This window comes from Phalacrocorax carbo, chromosome 11 (assembly GCF_963921805.1).
Source record: "Phalacrocorax carbo chromosome 11, bPhaCar2.1, whole genome shotgun sequence".
Classification (NCBI taxonomy): Eukaryota; Metazoa; Chordata; class Aves; order Suliformes; family Phalacrocoracidae; genus Phalacrocorax; species Phalacrocorax carbo.
Window position 1 is genome coordinate 8,962,634 of NC_087523.1, and position 27,141 is coordinate 8,989,774.

The following is a 27,141-nucleotide window of genomic DNA, read 5'->3' on the forward strand; positions in this document are numbered from 1 at the left end:
ACTGTGTAGGAGGTGGAGAATTCTTTTATTGGCTTTTCAGCTACTGGAGCAAAGAGGGAGGAGGAAAAAGAGAAGAGGGGTTTCTTTACAGATACTAGCTAAAATGATGCTTTTTTTCTTGGAAGTATCTGGCAAGTAAATATTGTATTGTAATTACTGTAGCATTAGCTTTGTGTATTACATAGCAAATGTTTGTTAACATTTTTCAAAATATTTTAAAAGGAAATAAAATGAAAACCTGAAATAGTTTTCTCAATAGTAGAGATAAGCATAAAATTTAACACAAAACTCTGCAGTATACCTTAACAGCAGATAAAATATTTCACAATATAGATAGCATTTGCTGAAAAAGCCATAGAGACAGCCTGTGCTTGTCTATGCTCTGATTAGCCTTTCTGTTACAGAAATGCAGTGACCTTCCAAAAGGCAGTGCAAGATCAAAATTTATGGCCATAATCCTGCTAACATATTAAAGCTAGGTTTGTCCCTGAAACAGTCCCATTGCCATCAAAACCACAACTTACGCTGAAGTTTGAACAGATGCTGTACGAAAGCCTGTTATCTGCAATAATCCATGTATTTATTGGCTTTGGATGGAGAAAAATAACTTTTCATGATGCTATCTCAATTGAACGTGTTAGTGCTACGGGTTTTCTTATCTTTAGATTAGTCAACAGTCAAATCTTAAACTCTGCTCTCTGATGAACTCCTGATTAATGTAAAGTAAGGTACAAGGATATGACCTGTTGAGTTAAATCTGAAATTAAGAGGGCCAAGATCTAATTTCTAAGTAGTGGAAGTGGAAAAGATATCAAAGGACTGACCTTGACAATGAAGATCAGTAGCTGGAGTATTTTTTACTCCAGATTGTTCTTCAGCTGTGATGTTCAAGTGGAGAGGGTGCCCTGCTCAGATCACAAAAGCAATCTTTTAGCTGAGTCCCTTTATCTTTAGCGGCACGCACAGAGACACACAGACACACAAAATCAAGCTTGTTTCATTTTCTCAACAAAACTCCTCTAAGTACTACGCATGAAAAGTCTAAAATTTTCTCCCTCTCAGTCCTTGCAAACACAACTATGCCAGAGGGATCAGGTGGTGACAGACCAGATGGTAAATCAGATGGAATATCAACGGTGTGGCCAGGTAGAAGAAGGAGTCACTGACAGAAAAAGGATGCATGGGTTAAAAATTCCAGTTATGTTTTTTTGAAAGTGCTTTTAGAAGAGAAGTTCTTGTCACGATCGACCACAATACATCCTTTCATGCAGGCACAGTATGTAGGTTGCTCACAGATTTAGGTGCCTTTGAGGATGCCCTATTATGTTGTCCACCCACACTGGCGTAGTACTGTGCATTATATTTAATATAGAGTTCGGCAACTGTAGCAGATTGTGACAGCTTAGTGTCAGATAGTTATATAAAATGTTTAGATTTCCTGTACAGGAGAAGTAGGGTATCACCAGACATTGGAAACTAATTGCTCTCCACCAAGTGTTGAATACTCAAGGGTGGCATCTGAATGAAACATCAGGTGTTTAGCTGAAACTGGAATTTAGCTGAAAGAGACTTGTTACTTGCCTTGAATTGCACTAGAGGTTGGCTGATGCTCCAAAGTTCAGCTAGCAGCGTAGATCCCAACCTCTTACAGTCCCCCAGCTTTCAGAGCCATCCGAGAGATTAGGGCTGACAATGTGAAATCTGAGGCTTGGTTTATTCTGTCATTCGATCATTGTGTACAGCAGGATAGAGGTCCTGAACTGATATCCTTCTGTGTAAGAGATAATCCAGAGGGCTGGAGACTTCCGAGCTGTATGAGATGCTCCCAGCAGTTGGTTTGGAGGATGATTCAGGTGTGAAGGGAAAGGTGACAGACCTCCTAGCCCTTATTTAAACCTCTTGAGGACACCAGCATGTGCCACAGATGAAAGCAAAGCTGGAAAGCAGCAAGGGCTTAAAATTCTGTTTACTCCTGGTACTTCACGTGCTGATTATTCCAAACTGCACCTGAATTCATATATCTGAACCTGAATGCTCAGTCCGATGCTTCACACTTTAGAAGCCTGCATTACCTGGAAACACAGACACATTTTTCCTGCTCTTTCTCTAATAGACCACAGTATATATGTCTAACCCAGCTCACAGCAACACTGAATTTGACTTGATTTTCTCTTTCCAGTGAGAGATTGTATTTTTCCCAGCTTTCTGCCTCCTTGGGGGAATCCAGCAGAAGGAAGCTCCTACCTTTCTTACAATTCTTCCTATGGTCCTTGTATTACTGCGGGTTTTAGCTAGTCAGCCAGGTTCTCTCTTTAGAGAGCATAAGATCCTGTCTTGGTTGATCGTTAGGAGATGAAAATTATTATTTTGAAAAAGCACACAAAACAACATTCTCCAGACCCAAGGAAATTCAAGACGACTGAAGGACAGATAGTAAACATCCAACACACAATTTGTTTATGATGGTAGAATTTCAGTGTTTCTTTCCATCAGTTTTGTGTGCCCTTCACTGGTGTCATGGGTAGAAACCAGGCAGGAGAAAACACACCACATTTTTAACACAGATTCTGATAGCTTTCAGTTGTGCAAATCCAGCTGAAAAGGAAGAGAATGGCTTAATTATTCCAAACAGTAAACAACTCTAAGGCGTTACTTTAGAGCTCTGTCTTCTGGTGAAGAGAAAAGCCATTTGGGTAATTCTGGCTATTGTTTAACATACCAGAAAATACACACAACATTCACAGAAAATGAATGTTCCTTTTGAGCTCCATGCTGCAAAAAAACCCCCAAGTAAAATACTCAAGAGTACATCACTTCACTGTATTTTTAATGCAAATTTTCTCTTTTAATGCAGTGTGACTGCTGACTTCAGTCATTTCCATGTGCTGCATAGTGTCACCCACTCAGAAAAATCTCTTTCAGAACCATTTGCTCTGCACCAAGCCAAAATATGGAGAAAACAGCCAAAATCTTAACTCCCATTAAAGAAATTCATTTTCCAAAATTGTAATTAATTTGTGCAACGCATTTTTATTATTTCAGTATACATCGGTCATGCAGAGTTGATATTTATTTATAGAAATATGACAAAATCTTTTGTAGCTAGGGTGCAAGGAACACAAAACTGATAACAGCGAACTACAGCTGTATTAGCCAGCCTGGGGTTTTTTATAGGATTATTGTAACTCATTTTCTTAGGTCATTATTTGTATTGTTTCTGCATAGAACTATTTAGTTGTCTTAATTCTTCTTTTATATCTCAAACTCATTTTCGACCCTTGCTTTAATTGTCTCTCCTAGCAATTTTGCCATCTGTTTACTGCTGGCTGATGTATCTCTCTGTCTCTCTGCTAAGCAAACTGACGTTTATGTTCTTTGGGTGTTAACGGCAGAGAGATACTGAACAGCTTGTCTATCCTAGTCCTGAATTTTGGTAGACTCTGTTGTGGCATCCCCTCTTATAAAGGGCTTTGCTTAGATTAAGATCTCATCTACAGATGAGCCTGATATTGCTGTCTGCATGCCCAGGCCCTTCAGCACAGAGCAGGGCTCTGGCATTGGGTCACCACAGGCACATTCCTCTTACTCTTCCCTGGAGGCAGAAAACTGATTTGAAGTCCAGCAGTCTGCCCATATCAATGTAAATCTTTCCCTTCCAGCAAATCTCAACAGCCTTTCTTTTACGTCATCTTCTTTTGACACAAAGGTGAAGGAAGGCTTTTTGCTCCTGCATCAAGAAGGCCTAATCTGGAGTCCTTTAACAACTCTAGTTTATAAGCTAGGCTCTGCCGTTATAACTAGAATTACGTTATCTGAAATATCTTTTTTTTCTAGTGTTTTCTGAACCTTTGTGCTGGGAAGAGGAGTCCTGGCCCTAGAGACAGTGGTCTCTCAGGGATGGGTGTGCGTAAATGCCTTATTTCTGACTTGCAGCTGTGTTGCAGCTTCACTGTCTTCCCTTTAAACTGAAATTGCCAATAGCGTGACAAATAATGGCGAGGTGAGGGGACAAAGTATCGTAACTCACATCAATAGTAAGATGAAGCTTTTATCTGACAGTCATTTGACAGGCTGACGCTTTTCAATCCATTTTCTAGTGCTCAGGCAGGCAAGTATTAAATGGGAAGGCCTGAATGCACACCCGGAGCGAGCGCTGATGTCAGAGGCAGCGGCCCATGTTTAGACCAAATGGCTAACACATCCAGGGCTGTTTCCAGTTCTGCTCTGTCCTGCTGCGAGAACAGGAACGAGTCGTTTCCGTGCGCTACATCCGAGTCCCTCCCTGAACAGAGAGAACATCACCTCCCCATCTCGCCAGGCATCCATTTCGGAGCTACCAGTGTCAGGCAGTGGGGAGGGAGGTTGCGTAAAGCACTGCCCATGCTGGATTTATTCACTTGTGAGCGCAAGAGCTTGGTTTCAGTGTCTGTCAGCCTGATGATTTTCCCCACTAAATGGGAACATCTTCTCTATCCTCTATTTTGATTTTTTACCATTGCCCAGTGTCCTCAGCGCTTGGAGACAAAACAACTACTATTAAAAAGGAAAGTATCTTTTTAGGACACTTTAGTGACAATTTAGTTGGCTGTGTCACATTCATAGCAGAGTGTAACCATTCATTGTCAAAGACTAACCATGTAGGAGAAAAATACATTGGTTTATTACTGGGTTTATCTCCCTATCACTCCTGTGCGGAGTTGATTCTACACCAAAAGCAGAGGGAGCTGTGCACTCAGAGCAACAAATCCTGCACCAATGTTTGATTGGAACAGCATTCCTTGTTTTTGGAACTGAAGATGAGCTATCCAGTTACACTTTCAAACACCACAAGACCTATCAGCATGTCTAGAAACAAAAATAATGCCACTCCAGCCCTCAGTGTTACAAAGGTGAGATGAAAGTCCGTTCAAATGAGCTGGCAGGAGCAGCATTCAGTGATACAGCAACAAGACGGATATCTTCTTGGTTAAAATCTAAGAAAACAGCTTCTGATTTTGTTATGATGTCTAAATGCAGTGGAGTTAGTGGGACTCGGTCTGCCTGTGACAGGATCTCAAATGCTGTCATTAATCAATGGCTCCAAATACTTTTTACCTTGTTTCTCCATTCTTGTGTCCCTTCCATCCTCCTTTTCTAAGAGTTTCCTCAGCCAGTTTCAGTATGGGAATGGCCAGTGAAATGCTGGTGTCATTTCTCAGAAAAGAGAGAAAAATAAACACTGGAATGTATTCTTGAATTTGTTCCATTACAAGAAAAATCAGGCAATGAAATAATAAAGCAAGCATAATTCTTTTGGGCATTCTTGAAACTCTCAATGATACATTTAATTCAGAACCATTAGCGTGCCATTACATGCTAAATACTTTCTGATATCTAAAAGCACAGAGTATTTTGCATTAAGACTTAACAATCATCTTACGCAATGGGTAATTATCTTCCCATTGTTTTGATTTTTAACCTCAAATCATTTTCCATAACGACATTTCTTTCATTGTCCCAATAATAACTGCCTGCTAAATTTAGAGAGAATTCTACATCTTGGCTGTTAGTATATACCTGTATTGCTAACCACTACCGGAGATTCATAAACTGTCAGAAGAAAACTTAAAACAAGCTGTACTGACCTTTAACTGTCATCCTATGTAATATTTTTCTATCACATGGCTATCAAAGCACTGCACATACATTGAGCTAGAAGGCAGCTTTAGCCACTTGTCCATGGGGAGTCATAAAAAGTCTCCAGGGACCCGAGTGAGCCGCCTAGACCTTGGGTCTGCATCCACTGACTTGGTACGAAGGGTGGTGGAGTTTTGTGCGGGTCTAAATAGCAGGATGGGAGGGGGGAGAGTTTTGCCTGAGTCACCACAGCTGCTGCAGAGATTTTTACTATCATTTTCTTTTTCTTTTACATCATCTAACCTATTGTTAACAACCCACTGAGATCTGACATGAAATAATTGTCTTCATAGACAAATATACTTTCAGAATCCTTTCATTGGTTTAAAATAGAGAATGCATTTCCTGGTGTATGTATTGCTAAAAATAATCAATCTAGGAGTAAAAGAGAATGACTTAGAAATCAAAGGAGCTTTTAGATTGCTGCTTTCTCAGAGAGCAAGCAGAGTCAACTGATACAATCAAAACCACGCCGAGGAGGATGCGTTTGTATCAGTAATGCACCACTGCCCGTCAGGTCACGTTCAAGCCAGAGCTGCAGAAGCTGTTCCCATCAGTTAAAATTATTGGGATGTGAATCACAAGCGCATAGCAATATTTTATTAGATTTGCCTTTGTGCATGTCCTCACCCTGTGAAAACCATCAATGCACAATTCTGTGACAGAATGTCAGCATAGATATGTTGGAGAAGAGCAAATGGAATGGTACCGGCACAGAAGATATTATTTCAGCCCAAAGAAAATTACATATCTTCATTCCGGCTGACAATCTAAACAATGCCATTCTTGAAACATAAATGATACACTGTTTAGCTGGAAAAGCCATGAGGCATATCATGAGAGTGGAAGTGAGCTAACCACCTTCCCAGAACAAATAGCTCTCTGCATTTTACATAAGCAAGTTGACAGGTTTTTAAAAATTTACTTCCAGATTTTGATTTTTGAATAGAAAAAAAATTAATAGCAAGAATGGAGAACTGACATGGCTCCACGCCATGCAGCTTGCTCTTCTTCCCACAGTTACACCTCCAAAGCAGGAAACATGCTGATGGATCTGCCCAAGAAATGGCATTTCCAGCCATGGCAGCCTGATAAGCCTTAAGGGTTCCAGCACTTTTGTCACTGCTTGTCCAGCTTTTATCCAAATCTTTGTTGCTCCTAATCATTCAATAATGTTATGAGGGCATTTAGCAAAAACTTTAGAAAATCGAGGTACATTTTGTCTTTTATCAGGAATTAAATAAAACAAGTACGGTATGCAGGAGACAAGGCCAGTCTCATGTTGCTCTCATATTGATCCTCTCTTGCTGCCTATTTATTTTCAATTACAATATTATAAAATAGAGTTGGGAGGTCTTTCAACAGGTCTTCCAGTCCATTCATTGCCCTAAGGCAAAATCAGCTTTACTTATCCCAATTCTGGCAGATATTGGTCTTACCACTATGAGTGTGTTTTAAGATCCACTATGATGGCAATTCCATGTGCACTCTAGACCACTTAGTCCTTAAAATTAGAAACAGTTACCTAATGTCTAGTCTAAATTTAAGTCTCTTACCTTCTGTACATAAAGTGTATGCAGACGGAATTGCTGCACAAAGGAGGACAGTGAGGGTCAAAGGGTGGAGAGAAGGAAACAGGGTCCATCCACCAAGACTTACCGACGTCATAGCAGAGACAAACTGATGTAAAAGGGACTCCAAGGATGACTAAAGCTCCAGTTCCTCTGAAGACCTTCACAGCTGCCTTCCTTACCCTCACAGGACACTCCTGGGGTGTGCAGCAGCCAGATTAGGGGTGTAAGGGGAGGCAGGCACAGCTTTAGCATGCTGCACCATGTATTCAGCAGCAGATTGTGGAACAAAGAGTTTACTAATGAAAATAAAGAATACAAGCAGAGAATGATAGTTCAAGGGTCCAACATATTGAACTATATTTGATATTAAATTTCTTTTTCATTGAAAGCAATTTCCAGTTACAAATGAGTGGGTACGAGGTGGAACTTGTTGGCATGTTTTAATACTAACGTTTCTCCCAGAAAGCCAAGGAACTGAAGGTGATCTGTCTAATTTCAAGTAGGCTGGCTGTAGCTACTGTACATTGAAATACTCATCTTTTTCTACTAATTGCTGTGTGGGAGTTATTCACAAAATGAAAGAACCTTTTGTATTTCCTATCGTACATACCCGCTCTAAGACATCACTCCGTTTTATTTTTTTTACTTCTTTGTCATTGGTACAGGTTAGTATTCTACTGTATTAGCAATCGTCAAAATATCTTTACTTGAATGACACAGAAAAAGGCATTCAAAATGGAAACTAGGGTTCGGTTGAGCAGGCAAGTTACCAGTTCAAACACATCTGTTGAAAGAAAGCCCCTCTTCAGTAGGAGAGGAAAGGTAAGTCTCTCTTGTGATGTTATGAAATGGAGTTTACCTCCTGCTGTATTCACAACAAAGTATTACTAAAGAGGTGAACTTCTTAAGCACCACCGCCAAAGATGTTAGGATTTTATCTGCTATTGGTCTGTTTTTTTGCAGGAGAAGTAATCTGAACCTTTTCTTGTAGACATGGATACCCATTAGAGGTGGGAATTTCTGGTTCCCACATTCCATTTGAAGGTACTGGGCAACATTTTCAAACATTTAAACACGCATCTACATCTCTTTAGAGATCTAAATCCAAGTAATCAGTGCCAGCATGTCTGAAAATAAAAACATACAACTGAAAGGAATATCTGGGAAAGCTGAGTCCAATTTCTTAATGTATAAATTTATCAAAGTCTATCTCAGAAAAAGTAAGGAAAGATAATGATTGAGGAGCCTAGATGTCCGTGCCTGAGACAGCTAACGGGCTCAAAAACATGACCTGAAACTCAGTATTACGGATATCAGGTTCTAAGGATAAGTATCAGATAAAGAAGGGAGGAGAGGGATGGCAGGAGGGTGTAGAGAGAGAAAAAAAGAGAGGACAGACTATGACAAGGGCTAATGATGAGGAAAAGAATGTTTTCAGTCTCTGTTTAACATGAGGGCTAATCTTGGAAACACAGGAGGACCAAATCCTTATGTGATCAATACTGCCACTCCACTAAAGCCTAGGGAGTTGAATCATGGGATGTTTTAGCTCTGTAATTGTGTTCAGAGCGATAATGGTACATTAAAAGTAATTATTTAGACCAATGTTTATTTCTACATGCAACAAAAAAGAATCATCATTAGATAATCAGAAGAAAACAAATTCAGTATCAATTAAAAAATCTTGTTTTCTGTGGGTAGTGCAGCCCTGTATCCATGGGGAGTAATCTTCGTGAACAAGGATGTTTGGTCTCACCATCTTCTGGAGGTACAGCACTCGGTTTGTAATGAGCTTCAGCTATGGAAAAGAATCAGGGCAAATTTTCCATTATTAAAATTTGGTTTAATCTATTTAGAAGGAAACCTGTCTATGCAGAACTCACTGATTTATTGTCTTTGGAGAAATAACAGAAATCAGTGTGTTTCCAAAAACAGCCTGGATTGTTTCACGCTTAGGTCAGAATTCCTAGAAAGGCATCCCTTTTTCAGAATATAGGTCTGCAATGATTTCTCCATCTTGGAAGGCAAAATCTCTTGCTGGGATTCTTCTGGACTAAACAGGCTGACAGCAGGTCCTGTTCAGCTTCCTGTAATCCCCAAGATCCTTGCTCTTTCAGGAATGCATGAGACAGACTATAGTACTCCCTAACTGGAAGTAGGTCCCGTGACAATGACAGCCAGCCGGCCCAGGGTAGAATATCTCCTAGGTGCCTGAGGTGGAGGCTGAGCAGAGAGTTCCCTTCCTTTTGGAAAAGAGCCATACCAGGATCTGAAGAGCTTTTCTACTTCCCTTGTTACAGCAAAAGCTGTCTGTAACACAGCCATTAAACCCCCAGATTAGGTCTGGCATAGACAAAGCAGCGAAAAGTTTCCTATTTATTTCCATTGGTTGGGGTTTGACAGTCACCATATGGAACCTATTGCATTCTACTCTACGGACTACCCACTGTTTTTCTTCCCGATCCTAAAATTTATATCTAGAGAAGTCCTGGGGAGAAAATCTGAATCATTGAAACTTGATCTTGTTCGATCAGAATTTAGACTCCACAAAGCCTGGGATGATGATCTGTGGTTTGAATGCCTTGGTGTAGATCCAGCAGTTGCATCTGACACACTCCAGTCTGAAATCAGAGAGTGGAAGGCACAGGAATGAAATTCTGTATGTGTGTCACATCTCAAACTACTAGAGATCAGGGAGGAGAAAGGTCTGTTCTTGCTTCTTGTGCCATCCTTGTACAGGCCTGGACGCTGTGAAGCACAATGCACAATTCCTGCAGTTAATTTTTCTGCTAGCTGTGTCACGCTTGTGCAGGTGGGGCTGGATACCAGCAGTTCAGTCTTCTATTTCCCCTTTAGGGACCCAAACCAGTAATACCAATTTGAATAAAATCATGCCGAAGAAGACAGGAGGTTCACAAAGGAGAGGAATGGCAGCATTACCCTTATTGTATGGTACAGCATCGAGCTGGCCCATGCTCAAGGGAGAATACTTTATGTGCTACTTAGAGCTCAATTCCCCCTCTGCAAATGGAAAGCTACATCGTCCTTGGCAGCACACAGTGCACAGGACTACTGTGTACAGGACATATGTGTTCATAGGGGATTTTCAGGCTGGCCTCCTGAAGACTCAGCTGAATTAGCTTCTCCTTGGTTATACCCATTCTTTATGTCAACTAATTTTGATAGACACATTGAGGTACTGAAGTTATTCAGTTATTCAGTTCTCCCAGATTTCTGTGAAAAATTATGTCAGTGTAATATCCCAGAATAAGCCACAGCACATGTTATTTCTTGCCGAGCTGGTAGATAGCAGAATCTTAGAATCATTTAAGTTGGAGGGGACTTTTGGGAGTCTTCACTCCAAACTCCTGCCCAAAGTTGGATCAGGTTGCTCAGGTAACTCTCGCCACTGCCTCTCTGGGCCACTGTCAACTAGTTAACTACCCTCATTGTAAAGAATGTTTTTCTTCATATTTAATGGGAAATTCCATAGCTATTACTTGTGTCCATTGCCTCGTCTTCTTGCTGTGCACCTCTGAAAGGAGCCTGTCTTCCCCTCAGACAGACAAGTACAGCAATTACAACTCCTTTCTTCTTCCCCGGCTGAGCAAACCCAGCTCCCGTGCATGAAAAATAGCTACTAGTATGTCCAATATCCTGAGTAAGTTTCTGAATTCAGCTTTATGAAGACTGGAAGGCCACCAAAAACATAGCTCACATAAGGGAACACTGAATAGCACGTGAGAACAGAATTAGAGACCAAGCAGAAATCTTTTTTGGAAATCTATGTTTTTTACTGCATGCTGGCACCCCATCATCATATCATATAAGTAGTTAATGGAAGAGGATAAAGACTTATTAAAGAACAATTATGCAATGCCATGCAGAAAGGCTACTGAGGGGAGCCTTATTTCTTAATGTAGAACAAAAGTGACACCAGTAGCAGGCAAAGACTTATGAGTCAAGCTAAACAAAACCCCTCAATGCTTACCTGAATAATTACTGAGACGAAATCTTCCCCAGCAAAAATGTACTCGGCACTGCTTCACTACTTCTTCCTTCATTAAGCAGTGAAACACAAAGATAAAGAACCCTAAAGAAGTAAGAAGAGAAATTCACAGGTTTTCCGGTGGATTCTCCAACCTGCTTCTCCCTTTGCTAAACTTTTTGTATGCCACTCAGTTACCAGTGTGTTATGTGTGGGCAGAGAGGTGGTCCCTGGGCCAGCATCATGTTGGCCCATAAGTGCACTGAGTCGTCTGTGCATAGGAAAGGGGAATGGGAAGAGCTTGCTGCACACTTGGTATAAGAATAATCTGCAAGTCACTGTAGATTCTATCAACTATTTTTATGCCCAGATGAAAAGTATTATGCCAGCTCCTGAAAAAAATGCATTTATTTAGACCCATGTTTCAAAGGCATGAATTCCTGTCTTTAATAGTGTATCTATCACAGCAATGCTATCTAAACAACACTGTCATCCCACTGCAATGGAGCTTTCCTATTGAAATAGCTAAACAGTGTAACACAAAAGCTACATGAGCACTCCTCTTCTCCCATGCTTGAATTACACAATGTTACAGATTTATTCCTATTCCACAGTCCTAAACTGTTGTATTTAGAGCAGTACTCCTTTCAGAAATTACCTTGCAAGGTGTTAAAAATGCTGAAGAGATACAAGAAAAATATCCTCACTGCTCCCCAGGTAAAAAAGACAGAGCCCCAAGTTAAGCCCAAAAGGAACATCAGGCTGACAGCACTTTTGAGGTCTTGGAGAAAACCCCATTTACAGAATCTGGATCTCTTTTGTGTCCTTGATTTCAGAGTGGATTTGCAGGAGAACAGTGATGAACATGGCTGTATTTGTCAAAAAGATTAAGAAGACATAGGCCACAACAGAGATGTAAAACACTATGTTCTCTTAAATCCAGCAACTGCAAGAAAGGGATGTATGTATTTAATATGGAGTTTTGTGATCAGTGAAGCTAATGAAGTCTGGTATCCAGGATAAGTCTCCCGTATGGTTCTTCAATACCTAGTAAAGGGCATTCCTTAATGCCCATTACGTTCCCCCAGTAAAGATATTCACAGAATCTCTCCACTTGAGTTTTTTATGGATGTTATAGAAATTCAATAACTTCGAGACTTTAACATTTCTGCCAAATTCAGATAAGCCTGACAATTGTTTCATAACTTAATAAGGTATACACAAAAAGACACACTGCCTTAGAAAAACTGAGCTAAATATGACTTGATCAGGAGTCTAAATAATAGTAGAGCAGAAGATGAGCACTGATTAGCTTTTCCTCAGACAGCAGCTAGTGAGTTTTGCTGCCTTTTTGCTAAAAATGGGTAACAGTTTTCCCTCTGAGGTGTCACAGGTGTGAGTTGTCCCTCTGATGGTATAGAATTAAAATATTCCATTTAATCTTCACCAACAAGAGATCAGATTGTGCTAAACAGAAAGCAGGGGGGGAAATGGAAGCATCCTTTGCTATAAAACCCTTTTGAAAAAGGATGAAAGAATGCAGTGTTTTCTCACTGGAAAAGGGAGGTGGTTGAGATGATTTAATTTGACATGATGAAGAGACAGGGAGGTGAACTGACATTAAAAAAAACAGAAGCAAACATGTAAAACACTAGAACAATTATTCTGCCTTTAGGTTTTACTGGAAATCTAGAACATGCAGGAGCATATACAAATGTCCCATCAGACTGAGTTAATGTCATGTAAAGAAAGAGATTTTCCAGAAAGTAAAAATGGAGTTGACTGGCAGAAGCCCTCCCTGTCCTCAAGCCCAGTCCACTGACATGAGGGTTACTCCATGTAGCAGCCATACATCCAAAATGATCCTCCGAACCAGAACCCCTAAAAGGAGAGGGTTAAGATGGGGGAGTAAAGACAAAAGCAAGAGAAGTTGTTGCCTTCTGGTTATTTCTCCTATCTTTACGATAAGCTGGGGATCATCAAAAGGCTTAAAATATTATACTCACAAATTGCTGAATGGATTGCTCTCAGAATGTGATCCATTGCCATAGAAGTCTCTATTTATAATGAGCACAACAGTAATTACAACAGCTGGTATTCCTAATATGGAAGGCAAGGGGAAAAGAGATATTTAGATTAAAAAGATAAAATGGAGAATATGGAAAGACGTCAGATAATCCCTGATGAGTAATTATAGCAGACGTACATCTTGGGATCAAACTCTACCCCTGAAGCTCCTTCTGAAACGAGGGTAATTAAATAGGTGGCATAGCAGGTTTAATCTCCTTATTTATGTAAATTACAAATGAGTACACATAAAAATATCTGTGTTTGCAAAATGTTTGCGAGTGTTCAAACATCTCCAGAAGCAAACCAATCTGGTAAAATAAACCCAACTGATTATTACAAAATCACAGTGTCAAATGTTAAGCAGACCACAGCACTTTGCGTTAAGATCTGATAGAGACAGACATTTTGCAGACAGTGTTTTAACAGTCCTTCCATTCATTTCCCATTTCCCATATTTCTTTCAGTTCAGGCTTCTCTGTTGAGAGTGACCGCCGCCAACAACGCCACTGCAGACGGCTGCCCCTGAGAACAATTATGTGTGACATTAAATCTAAGGATAGAGATGATGATACACTGCATACTATTCAAAAGCCTAAAAACCCCTTTAAAACAGCATCTAACAGCAATGCAAGAAGTACAGACCAAATCCTGCTCTAGGTCAGTGCCTCTGATAACACCTTTTCTAACAGCTGAGCCAGCATTTTTGGTCCTTTTTGTTGTTTTTCCCAAACAACACTGGAGGAAAGGTGAATCAGTGAAGTCCTCAGAAGAGCTATGAACAAAAGCCAAAACCACCCTGCACAGGGGAATCGTGCATAGAACAGCAGCTAAGGACACAAGGCCTGGAGGAGATGATGAAAATCACCTCTGAGCGTCACCAATGCAGGAATGAAGGCTGTGGGCAGCTCATACTTCCTCAGGCACGCCCACTGACATGAGGTACCGTGATAAATCATTCCTGTAAAGAACAGAATGGGTAGGGAAAGCAGTTCTTTTATGCCCACTTTTGCCTTTCCTTGCATAGGACTCTGTGCAGGAAACAAGAGGCGCTTTCTGCTAATGTTTCCCTGGACAGAAGAAGCTTAAGCTGAACCTGCCTGGGGGAAGAAATCCATCCTCACAGCTTAGGGCATGCACCACATCTCTACTAGCTCAGTGTCCTAACTTACTTTTGCAAATATGCCCCTATCTTAGAGAAGTCAACAAGCATAGAAGTGGAAAAGAAATTTGTTTACTCACCCCAGCCAGCAATGGAGCATTTTAGGATGTACTTTGGGACATAAACATTGAAAACTTTGACAAGAGCCAAGTAAAAGCGAACAGACTCCAGGCACATCCATGTGAAAGCTGCAAGCAAGAAGTAGTGAAGGAGCACAGCCACAGTGATACAGAGACCCGGCTGGTTGAACGAGGACAGGCAGGAGTTGATGAGGAAGACCATGTTGAGTATCAGCAGTGCAGCACCAAGACTGAGCAGGAGTTTTGAAGGATTGTCTCTACGTAGCTTTCTAAAAAGAAGGGGAAAGTCCACACGGTTATCACTGCGTGAGTTGTGCTGGGTGCATTCACTAATGCAAAGTAGTACAAATGTGTATTCAGCATTTTATAAATCGGCTTTCTGTCACGTAAGTTGTGTCTACCTTAGTGTTTTATATCAAATCACTGGTGTGTTTTGAAGCAGATCTCCCAGCCTGAAAAAGCAGAGCTTCTATATACATGGAGACCTGCTAGGTTTTTCACACTTGGTGGAGGAGAGACAGACTTAGCATCATCTTTTTTACTACTGCATCAAATATTATTGTTATTGCAATATTACTGGACTATGAAAGCACCCAAAGTTGCCTAAGACTAGGGCCCCATTGTGCCAGGAGCTGCTGGCACATACAGCATAAAACGAAACCTGTCCAAAAGGACAAAACACAAGAAAGACCAAGATCAAAAGAGAAAAGTTTCCCTATTTTACTATTGATGTCATCCAATGTACAGTCTATACACAGGGAATATTCCAGATTCTTCATGTGATATCTTACCCATGTCTGTGGGTAAGTTTATGAAATGACAGAAATTTAGGAACATAGAGGTTGCTGAACAGTTCAGACTAGTGCTTGTATTGAAGCATGAGTATTTGAATCCCTCTTATTGCACCACAGTCACAGGTCAAAGCAATATTTATACTGTCAGCTCTCAGTCTTTCCTCCTATCCATCACAGCATCAAATATTACCAAACATTCTGATAGTTGCTGCAAATTCATTATTGCTAAAATATTAAAAGTGATATAAGAAAAAGGATCAGACTTACTCAAGGGCTAGATATGTCACCAGTGTTATACCCAAAAAAAGAGAAGCAGCACCACATCCTGCATAGCTTATCAGAGTTAATATACGATCATGTGTGGTATCTGTCGCTGTCCGGGACAAGTCCTATGTTACAAGATAAAGAATCACAGCTGTTTGCCATAACAGATAAAAAAAAAATTGCTTCCCACATTTTCACATTGACAAAGAAATCAATTTCTCTTCTGCTACTTTTGGAGGGTTTCCATTAATATTTTTGTGTTATTTTATAGTCCTACAGAATATCCAAACTAGCAAAAATACACAGTATTTAAAGTATCCAGTAATAAGCTGTGAAGCTAGAAAAGCTGTACTTCAGGAACCACAAACTCAACAAGGATTCCAGGATCTTGCCAAAATTATTCCACTGGGAGCTCACTTTGTAGGAGAAACTCTACTTCGTTTCAATGGCAGCTGCCACTCTTGGGAACTGCACAAACCTGCTAAATGTCTCGGAGCATGGGAGGGTCCTCTACGCCCAGAAAGCATCCCCCTGCAAAAATCAGCTGGGAGGCTGGGCCCTGCTGATCCACAGCTGCTGCCAGGAGCAATACGGAGAGCATTTTGTTGTTCCCTGCCACAGTTTCTCTTCTGTTTGGTGAAATTCAACCTTCAGCCTAGTAACCTATATCGCTGACGTGCCATCGATGGTGCTGTTAAATCTTTGTAACTGTGCTGATTACTAAAGAGGCAGTACAGAAGAGGTGTGATCTTCATATCAGACTGAATTCTCTCTGCTTGAATGGAAACTTTAGCAAGTTGTCTGAAATCTGTAACATCTAAATTCCTTCCTGTAGAAGTCACATTTTTACTTCCAGGGAGGGCTTTCAGCAGGGTAATGCTGACCTCTAGGGGAAGCTGGGCAAGCATCCGAAGGCAAAGGGATGGCCTTACCACATCGTGTAGGTTGCACCCTACTGGGATTAGACAACTTTAACCTACTCAGTTTGCTCCCAACTTGCCTAACACTTTGCATTTATTGCAGCCCATTCTCAGGCAGTCAACTAATTTTTTGACATTCAACTTTTAGAGGCAGTTTTCTCTGTATTACAGAGAAATAAGAGACGATAGTTAATGACATCTCCCATATTTATATTAAACTTTCCTCTCTGATGAAGCATACATAAAACTTTCAGAAAGATGTGATGTCAGTAGTTGCCACTGGCAGGTAATAAATCTAACACAATATTTCCAATGCAGCAAATAACACATTAATGTTGATTAAGTTACTTTGCAAAGTACAAACTACATCTGTAAAATGAATTTGCCTTGCAGCAAGTGACATTTAGAGGACTTTATACCATAAAAATGATCATAACTGTTTTGTTTGTTATTACTGATTTTGGCAAAATTGCAGATCTCTAACAGGTTGTATAGATATGAATTTCCCATCTCTCCCCAAAACTAGTGATGGCTTTGTTTAGTGCCATGGGACTTATTTGGAGATGATTCACAGAGTACTTACCAGTAGGACTCCAAAATGGGTAAGATGGTTACAAAAACAGATTGTGTAATTCATATCTGTATATTCCATTTCACACCCTGATGTATTCCAACCACCCAGTCCATCTGTGTAATAGAGAAAAAGGGATTTTTAAGTGGAGTTAGTCATGCTCAGTCATTTATAGCTCTGCAGCAGGCAGAATGTGTGAATATGAGCTCAAGTTAGTACAGATTGCAGGGTCATTTAGCAGCACGCAAGTGAGATTTCACACAGGAACACATCTTATATAGATGCCTGAGAACCTCAAAACTTGGATGAAATTCTTAAGTGGAATGAAGAACCATTTAAAGTCATTTACATGCCTGTGCACATAGAAAGCAGGAAGATAAGGAAAAGTGTGCTGGTCTAGATTACACTGCAGGGTGTGGAAACACAGAAGGCAAGAAATATTTACAGGGCAGAGGATTTGTTTAGGCAGGGTGTAGCACTGAAAAAGCCAGATCTTCCCTGGTAAGATTAAATTTATGACCCTACTTATGTGGCGTGTATGATGTATTCAGAAGCTAAGCTTCTGATTTTAAAAATATATATATATTCTAACACCAATAATTGCAGAGAAAAACCTTTCCCACGTGTTCTGAGTTAACCCAATATACACTTATCTTTCCGCATCTGTTGACTATCCGAGCCATATTCAAGACTTGACTACAGCAGAGCCCCCACCAACTTCCCTGAAGTAACTGTCATCTGACATTTCATTGCATTTCTGCTTTTTTCTTAGACTGAGTTTCCCTAGTCATGTCGATGCACCATTGTACAGTGCCGGACACGTGTCCCCTAGTAGTAACACTGATTACTGAGGTGTCAGCGTCAATGGAAACCAGCAACACAGATTCAACAGGACAGCCTGAGAGTTTCAAACTGCAATGTCAAGGAGCCAAAGGCTCTGTGAGGCTGGTGACCGAGCAAGCGTGGCAGCTCTGTAAATAACACTCACTGTTCTTCTGAAAGTCCCAAAAGACGCAGTGCACTGCTGCATTACCCTGAAAGCGGAGGAAAAGGAGGCTGTGACATTCAGTACGTCTTGTACCCCGCCTGCACTTGCAGACGGTGCATCTTGCCTGTAACCAGGGTTTATAACTCAGGCAGTTTGATTTCCTGTCTACAGCTCGACAAGAAAGCAGTGATCTCTGTGATTATTTGCCTGGTGGTGCTGCATAGGGTCTCTAGGTCACTGGAGATGCCAGCAGCTCTGGGGCCATTGGACACTTGGTCATTGGGAACCAGCGGGGATATCGGCCATCTCATCCATGGCACTGAAAAGCAGCAGAGGGTCCCAATTTTCACCTTCCCCTTTGCCAAAGGAAGTCCTAGGAGACAGTGATTTTCTCAGTTTTACCAGTCTTTCTGTATCTTGTAGTCTTTTAAGGACAGCAGAAAAACTGACAAGTTGTCCAGTTTAGACCGATTCCTATGTCTAATCTCATTGGCTTCACATGGTATCTGAGATGTCATATCGAATTACTGGTGAAATTCAAAAGTTATGACTAAGACCTACAATAACAGCCTGAGATTTTATACAATAATAATAACAAACAATTCTCAACACAAGAAAGCTTTTAATTTAGAATTTTAGCATTTCTTTTCTCTCTCTAAAACCAGGCAGGGAAGACACCTAAGAGAAAATAAAGCACAGATTTATATGGGTATTCAATGCAATGTTTTCTCTTGGGGACATTCTAGTTTATTACTCATAATGCTGCAGCAAACTTTCCCAAGGCACAGATCCATTTTCTTTTATTATTAATAAAGTTTAATAAAGCACAGAGTTTACAGGACGCCACCCTAACAGATAAGCTGTTAAGACGAGTGTTCTGTAGACTGTCAAATATAATTAGGCACAGAGCCAAAGACGTAGGTTAGGATGATATCTTATTAAATATTTAATTAGGATATTTTTTAAAGGTCGAGGAAAAAAAAATCTGAGAGGTGCCAGATGGCCTGGTGAAGTAAAAATGACGGAAGAGAGGGAATATCTCGATGAAATTTATGGGTATATATTATTTGCTAGAACTGAATGGAAAGAGCATATTGCCATAAAAGCAGCGTTTTCAAGCTACCAATAACCTGAACTTTAATCAAATACATCTTACAGAATAATTTTGTTCTGCCCTGGATTTGCAATATATTGCAATATATGGAGGCTGGCAACACAAAAATGCTAAGGAGGGACTCAGTCAATAACTTTGACCCATGCCCATTTAACAGAGATTTTTGTTTTGGAACATCATTTTGAAACAAAATTAAGAAAATCAATTTTGAAAACATCTATGCAATGTTTTGATTTTTTTAAAAAAATTTACCTCTTTTTGTGACTGAAACAATTTGCTGAATTTGGAGCAACTACAAATCATTTCAGTCAAATCCAAAACCTGCCATATTTTGGAAAATAAACTATTCCTTGAAAAAAAATGTCCAGATCAAAACAAGGAAACAATGAAAATGTCCCTTGCTGCTAAGCATGGACTTAGAGTGGAGATACAAGCTTTACTAATCTGCAGGAATTAAACACAGAGATCTGTGTGGTCTGTCAATGTTTTGGTTGATCTATCATGGATAGGTCAGGCAGCAAAATGTTTTATGCTTATTCGTTAATAAACTTAAGCCAGTTTATTGTCAGGCTAAGTGAAATAGGCTTTACTTCAACACGTCTCTGATGAAATGAACTCATCCTACCGTATTTTGGTCTATGTGCTGAAGAGTAATAGTCACAGGCTCATTAAGGTACTGAACTGGTGCGTTTTCAATGCTGGCACTCACAACGTAAGAATTCAACCTTTCCTTCATTAAACTGTAATCCTGCAGTGGGAAAATACATGCCTGCAAAAAAAGTCCAAGCTCTTCCCTGCTTCCATTTTTTTTAAATTGCATTTCTTGGAAATGGTGATCAGCTAAACACTGTGCCTGATGTAATTTAGCTACTTGCTACTTCATTACAAAATGTAGTTAGCTGCAAATTCAGGGACAGTCTCCACATCAGCTGAAGAACAGAGTTTCAGATGCATCAGCTGGATTGAGAAAGCTCTATAATCATCTCAGTACATCAAAACATCCAGTTGTACATCATTAAGCTCATTAGACAGTAGACAAAATTATGAATGCTTCTTCTGTGTGAAAAGCATTGCTCAGCACACTGTATGCTCCCTCGTACCAAAAGAGATGTCTCCCTTTTTAATTACACTCACCCACCCCCCTGAATTAAGAAAACATAGCAAATACTAGAATAGTCCTAAATGCTGCATACCAGTTCTGCTATTATTTCAATGGAAACATAAATCTTGGGATTATTTTCATGATATTTGACATGTACTATGCATATTCCTTCAGCAAGAGCTTACTACCAGAGGAAGATTAGGGTATGTTCTTTTCCTACAGAAGAGCAGAACTGAATAACATCACTTACAGAAAATGAGCAAAAAGCCTAATGTCTACAGATACCTCTTGTAGCATCGTTGCTACAGCGAAGGTTTTGCTGCCCGTGTACATTTTCCCTGCACATTTCTTAGTGCTCCATCAGTCTGATTCTAAATGTGCCCAGAACAGATGATGCTATGTACACACTAAGAACAGCTGAACCGACTATTGCCCTGTTAGCGTTTGTTAGGAGTCATAGTTACCACAAAGAGTGAAGTAGTCCCAGAAAACTTAAACTGGATCTTTGAATGCTTGTCTGGGTCAGAGTGCTTGATCCCTAGGAATTTCTTCAGTGATTTCAGCAAAAACACCAAGGTCAAGGCCTTTTCGAAAGGGTTTTCTTGAAGATTGATCTGGAGGAGAGAGACGACATGCTCAGAGCTGCCTTCCTCAGGCCAAATACACAACGGTACAAAACAGCAGAGGATTGTCTTGTTTAATCAAAGGTCCCTGAGGTGATACTTTGCTCTCACCTTGAGATCCACCCCTCTGTTGTACGAGGTAACACCAAAGGCCAGTCCTCCAAATATGCTGGGATCTGGACGCGTCACCAACAAAGCCAAGGAAGAGGTTATGACCGATGTATTTCTTTCTGAGTAAGTCACCTTATAACCAATCTCCTCAGTTTTTTTCAGGATACTTTAGTGGGAGCAACAGCAAGAAAAAAAAAGATACATCTCTTGATATGTTCATCTCGCTTCATAATATGCAGTCAGGAGACAATCAGATGATTTATGATCACAAGGAGCAATCACTAGAGCAGAATAGGTCCATTTTGGGGTAGATAGCATTTTGTCTGGCACATGGTCAGGTGATGGCAAGCATGTTTGCGTAAGCCAAAACTCCGGCAGGTGGAAGATACCCTCCTGCAGGGGCAACATGAGGTGGCTCTGGGAAGACCTGAGTCAAAATTCACACCCAGTCAAATAGTCCATTTCGTCTGGAAGGCAGTAACTTGTAAAACCTGCTCATTTGATTATTTACAATCATCTAATTGTACCCACAGGTAAATATCAGAGCCAGAATAATTTAGTCTGCAAGGGAGCTCTGGAGGTCCATCATTCAAATCACCACCTCCCCCAGGTAGTGCATACTTCAGAGGTAGGTCAGCTTGCTTAGGGTGTTATCCAGTAAAGCTCTAAGTATCTCCAAGGATGAGATTTCATAGGCTTTCTGGGCCCTGCTCTCAGTGGGTTGTTTTCCTAAGTAGAGGAAAGAGGCTGGAATCTGAAGGAACCAGAAAATTAGGGTTGTTTAATGCTCATGGGTATTAAGAGTCAAAGACAGCTCCATGTCTTGTTTGGTCTCCCTTAAGGCTATTCAGGAGTATGCAAGAAGGGATAATTATTGAAAATGTGTATGACAGCTGGCCCTGAGACACTAAAGGAAAACCTTCCTGTCCTCCTTTGGTCTGGTGTTATCTTCACACATCATTGGTCCCAGCCACACAAGGACACCCATGGGATCCTTTCAGCCACAGCTGCCCTAGAGCTGCAAAGTCTGGAGTTCAATTTCCTCAAAATATCTGGGATCCAAAGTTTCTACTGAGGCCTGAAAGAAGGAGCACAACAGGCCTCGTGTGGCTATCATGCTAGCACTTGTCAGGTATCATCACAGTGGTCATGATCTTTTGAGGTCTGATTTATGCAAAAATTAAAACACCTAAGGTTCTTCTGTCCACAAAAATTGTAAAGACATTATTATTACAACTTGTACATACCAACTCTATCTCCATTAAGGATCAGGAATCCAGGGCCTATTAAAGTATCATCCTTGTCCCCAAAAGCTTACATTTCATGGGAGGAGAATTCGAAGTAATGGATATTTCACTTAAAAAACCCCACAGCCTATTTGAGCAGGCAGAGGTGTTGAGTGCTGGCAGCTATCACAGCCCCCACTCCACGCACTGCAGTGCGGTAGATTTTGAAGAGAGAGCATACAGCCAAAAGGATCACGATGCTACTCCATGCTTTCTCTCCAGCAGATTTTCTAAGGTATTTTTGGCTACTTCTCCTTGAAAAGGCAATGCATGGTTGTCCAGTATAAAAAACTGGGCTGTTAGGTAGTCTGTGCCCCACCTAGAACTTAAGTGGAAAGTTGATTTTTCTTGCTTTTAATATTTCCCATTTTAATATTTCTTGTATTTCTTATTATTGTTTTACATTAAGTGAAACAAAAAACTGCAGATACACACAGTCTTTAAAATGAGAGACGCTGAAAGACTTTTTAGTGTGATGAATACCTCGTATCTTACACTGTCGGTTAGTGTTGGATTGGTCAGTGCAAAGTAGCATAATCTTCCCTAGGCAGAGCCTGAGGCTGTGCAGTGAGAAGTGGGTAAGCTATCTTGCCAAAACCAGAAAGGGGTAAACTCTGTGTACTTGCATTTGCCTTTGTAAAGGCTGGCAGTAGCTTTCTGGACAGTGCTCTCTCTGCTCAGCAACAGAAGCCAGACATTTCAAAAACAGGTAGTTGAGTTACCTTTAAGATCTCAAAGGAGAGAGCTGTTTTTCCAGTTATCTAGCAACCTCAGTTTTAGCATGCATGAGAATCACATAATGGATGTAGGATCCTAACTGTAGATTTTGAAGTCTAACATTGAATAGCTATGATTGAAAAACCTTTATCAGCACAGGTACAGCACTCCAGCCTGGTGTGCTGGTGGAACAGATACGTGTTGCCAGGCTGACCTGCCGAGAGACCTCACTGCTGAGCTGTAAAGATCACCTCTGAGACGAGACGGCAGCTAGGCAGTCTCCCTGATCTGCCTCCAGGCTGAGATACCCATAGAGAACAACTCTGTGATGGTGACTTCTGCTGAACTAGTTCCAGTAAAAGCACCTTTGACAACACAATAACCAATCCCTACTGCTAAGAATCACAAACATGTTTAAGATCCAAGTACAGAAATTGCTAATTCATGTGGTGATATTTTCAAAGACTGAATTCATTACTCCATGGTGCCATTTTAGCTTAGGAAGCCACTTCTGGGCAGGTTATCTTACTTACCTATTGGTCATTTTTCTAATGTTCTGATCTTCTATTTCTTGCAGCAAAATATAGTTTAGTATAGACAATATAGTCTCTGCAAGTGCCACGCTCATATCTACAAGCTTTATGATATCAGAAATTTTACTTGCAATGATTTCTAATTCTTCCACGTGCAGTGTTGCATCTGGAAAAAGGTGTAAAATATGCTGTACAACATCTTGTGCATTCTCTGAAAAAAAAAGACATTACAAATGATTTATGTGGCACGGCTATATGTCAAGCTATATAGCTAGCTACGTGTCTCTGTGTTAAAGCAAGGAGCTAGTCTGCTTCTCCTCTCTTTCCACATGGCCGTAATGTTCCTGATCTATTACAAAATTATGTCCTAAGAATAAGTCAATAAACCCTCAACATGTCAATGAAACTGGCAAAAACTTCAAGTAAAATCTGGATATCTCAGATTATATTTTAAAGGAAGAAAACAATGTACTTTTCATAAAAATATTATCACCTGTTTTTGGATTAGAAAGATTATCTGTAAATAATATTTAGTTTTAACTTTGGTCATGTTAACAAGCATTTGTGAGTTCAAAATTAGACAAGAACCACCCCTCTCCCCAAATGCTGCTTAACTGGTATAGTGGCAAAAGCAAATTCTGAATGGTATAGTTTGAGAAGTTGTATTTGCCATTCATCATCTCATCATCCTTCTATAATTTTTTTATAGAAGCAGAGTTTTACACCCTGGGAGTCAGACAGACTGTATGAAACTGCAGATATCTTTCAATGATCTATTATTTGATGCCACTGCTGAGTAGGTGGATAAGATATGGTATTGTTTTTTTCACAATTCAAACAACTTGCGCTGTTTGGCATATCTTCAAAAAAGATATAATCAGGTGGTAAAGGTCACCTTATAGCTTACATGAATTACAGCACAAACTTTTCCATTCCATACAATGATTTGTGTATGAGATATTATTAACTACTTTGATGTTGTAACAGAGAGAGTATAGTCAGGCAAAACCTGTCACATATTTCATTGGTTATTTACTCAGTTCTAAAGCTAAGTGTAGGATTTGAGACAAGTCTTCAAAGTGCTAGCTAGAGAATTCTGAAGCACCTGCAAAATTCTTCTACACTAAAAACACTTTAAGATGACCAGGTGAGTAGGATACACATAAAGCAACCTTATTGCTGCAGTTCTTCAGATGTCCAACATAAGCAATATCTGCATATAACTATTTTTACTTTGATTCACTGACCTTTACAATGAAGTGTCTGGTGCCTAACCTTCTGCTATCGTGATATTATGGAGGTCTAAAATATTATTTGGAAGTTTTTCCAGTAATTTACATTCAGTCATATTCAGTTTCTTCCAGAAAGATTGCTCAAGTTCAATATTAATTGCACTGAAAAATGAAAACAGTGTACATTGTTACAAGAAAAAATATATAATAGTTGATATTCCTCATATTTCCCATATAAGTAGCTAAGAATGTAATTAATTAGCCCAATTTTGAAAACTGACTTGCAAGTCAGATCTGACTTAGCACTCATTTAGCAGAGTGGGAGCAGAGCCCAAATGCCAGAGCAATTTGAAATGCATCTGGAGGTACTGGAGGACAGAGAGCCACAAATGGATGGCACAAAATGCTACAGTGCATCTGCTTCCCCTCCCTGCTCAAGCAGAAAGCCAGCTTCCTGCTGTGCTGGCTCGCACTTGCTGCAGGTGATGGAAATGATGCAACACCCTTTTCCTGCAGCCGGTGCTGAACTGGCCCTGCGTACTTTGCATCTGGGCATGGCACTGCTGTGTGCCATGACAGGCTCCCATCTGGTTCCCCATCACACAAAGCCTGGCACTCCCTCCTGTTTCCCATGCAAGAACCCAAATGAGATAGATGATCTCATCACCCACCAAGTCCTTTGAGCAGACTGCAGAGGGTTTTTCCTGCAGCTGACCTCTGCTTTGGTAGCTGGGCTTGTTAGCGGCCAGGAATAATTCCCCTTGTAGGTCGTGTGTGAAAAGCTTTCTGGACAATCCATTAGTGCTGAGGAAGAAATACATAAAAGCTCTTTAAAAAGATTTAATAGTCAAAACCAAGACCCTCCTGACACCCAGGGACATAGCTGTTCCCTGGCCCTCCTTTCCTAATGGGACTCAGCTGTAATTTGCAGACTGTATAGGAGCATTTTGCCAACATTTTGCTTAAATATTTCACCTGTTCTTCTACGGCCTTCTTCACTTTTGTTTGACAAGGTCAGATCTCAGGTAAAGCATTAGTTTCCCAGCATCACAAACTATATTTAATGACAGAACATGCTGCAGGCTTCTCTAATCTATCTGAAGCTGCTTTCACACTGCCCCTCATTATACCATCAATGCCTTTCCTCCAGGCTTGTAGTTTTGTTGTCTGCAGCTCATCTTTTGTAAGTCTTTGGTATAAAATGTGGTTTTGAATTTCAGGTACAGTCTGTTAGCTCTTATCTCTGGCTTATTTCTGTATTTTAAGGAGTGATAGAGATTGTAATGAAACAAAGAAGTTGTTTGCAATCAGAGACTTGATCCAATATGTGCTGGAATTAACAGAATGTCTGCAGTGGGCCTGGTTTTGGTGTTTGGCTCTGGTCTCCCTCATTAGCCAGGCTCTGGGGCACTGGCTGTGAGCAGGAGCTCCTGGGTTTGCAGCTGCATCATCCTGGCCTTCCCTTCATTGCAGAGGTGCTCAGACCTGCCTTGGCACCAGGATTCAAGTGTTAGCTTACCTCCATTTGTCTAGAACGCCACTTTTTGATCATGCTGTCATTGCATGATGTTCTACAGCTTGTGCATCAGATGAGGTTAGTCTGGCTACTTGTAAGGATGATTTGTAGCTTAATATCTCCCCAGAATTTAAATTTGATAAAGCATCTGTAGCCAGAATTACAAAGCATGTGATTTCCAATGAGTTTTTAATGAAGTATTACCTATTGGCCTCACAGCCACATCTTCAGGTTTCATGTGTAAGAATAATGGTCCCTCTTCGTGTCATTCAACAACTGTTTGATCTTGAGACTCAGCACTTCTTGTATTTCAAGTGATGTGGCCTTTATAATGGCCTTACAGACATAGCTACAAATATAACACACAAATAAGGCTACCATATTAGTAACTTTTCACAATTATAAGTGGCTACAAAATTAAGGAGTAACCTACAAAATTATATTGAATTGGATAATTTATATATGTATTTTGTTCACTGTAAGCGCAGTCCTATGGTTAAATGCCACTTCTTATGTACACTACTACCTTATCGCTGGAAACGCTTTCTAAGTACAAATTATTAGGAATACAGGTACAAGAATATTTTTATAGTTTCATGCTAAATACCTCAAAAAGTTTCCTAATCACTTTATCTTAGCAAAGGAACATCTCTGTCACAAGTAAGCATTTTTCAACCATGTTTCAAAGTTTGGAGTGAGCTAGTCATAAAACAATGAGGTGCTTGAGTACCCCTGTGTCACTCCAAGGCTTCCTGGAAAACTGAGCTTTAACTAAACTTTTGGTATCTCCACTGTATTCTAGCTTCTTCTCCTCAAAACAGCT

At 40.3% G+C, this 27,141-nt stretch overlaps 1 non-coding gene across 1 annotated transcript; it reads right to left on the reverse strand.

The window, feature by feature from the left end:
- Window positions 1-7,738: 7,738 nt before the first annotated feature.
- Window positions 7,739-15,293, reverse strand: LOC104043855 (uncharacterized). Its single transcript, XR_010374728.1, has 4 exons — window positions 14,548-15,293; window positions 13,245-13,338; window positions 11,242-11,343; window positions 7,739-9,871 (listed from the first exon to the last, which is right to left on the reverse strand). It is a non-coding gene; the product is annotated as an uncharacterized LOC104043855 (transcript).
- Between the last annotated feature and the right edge of the window lie 11,848 nt (window positions 15,294-27,141).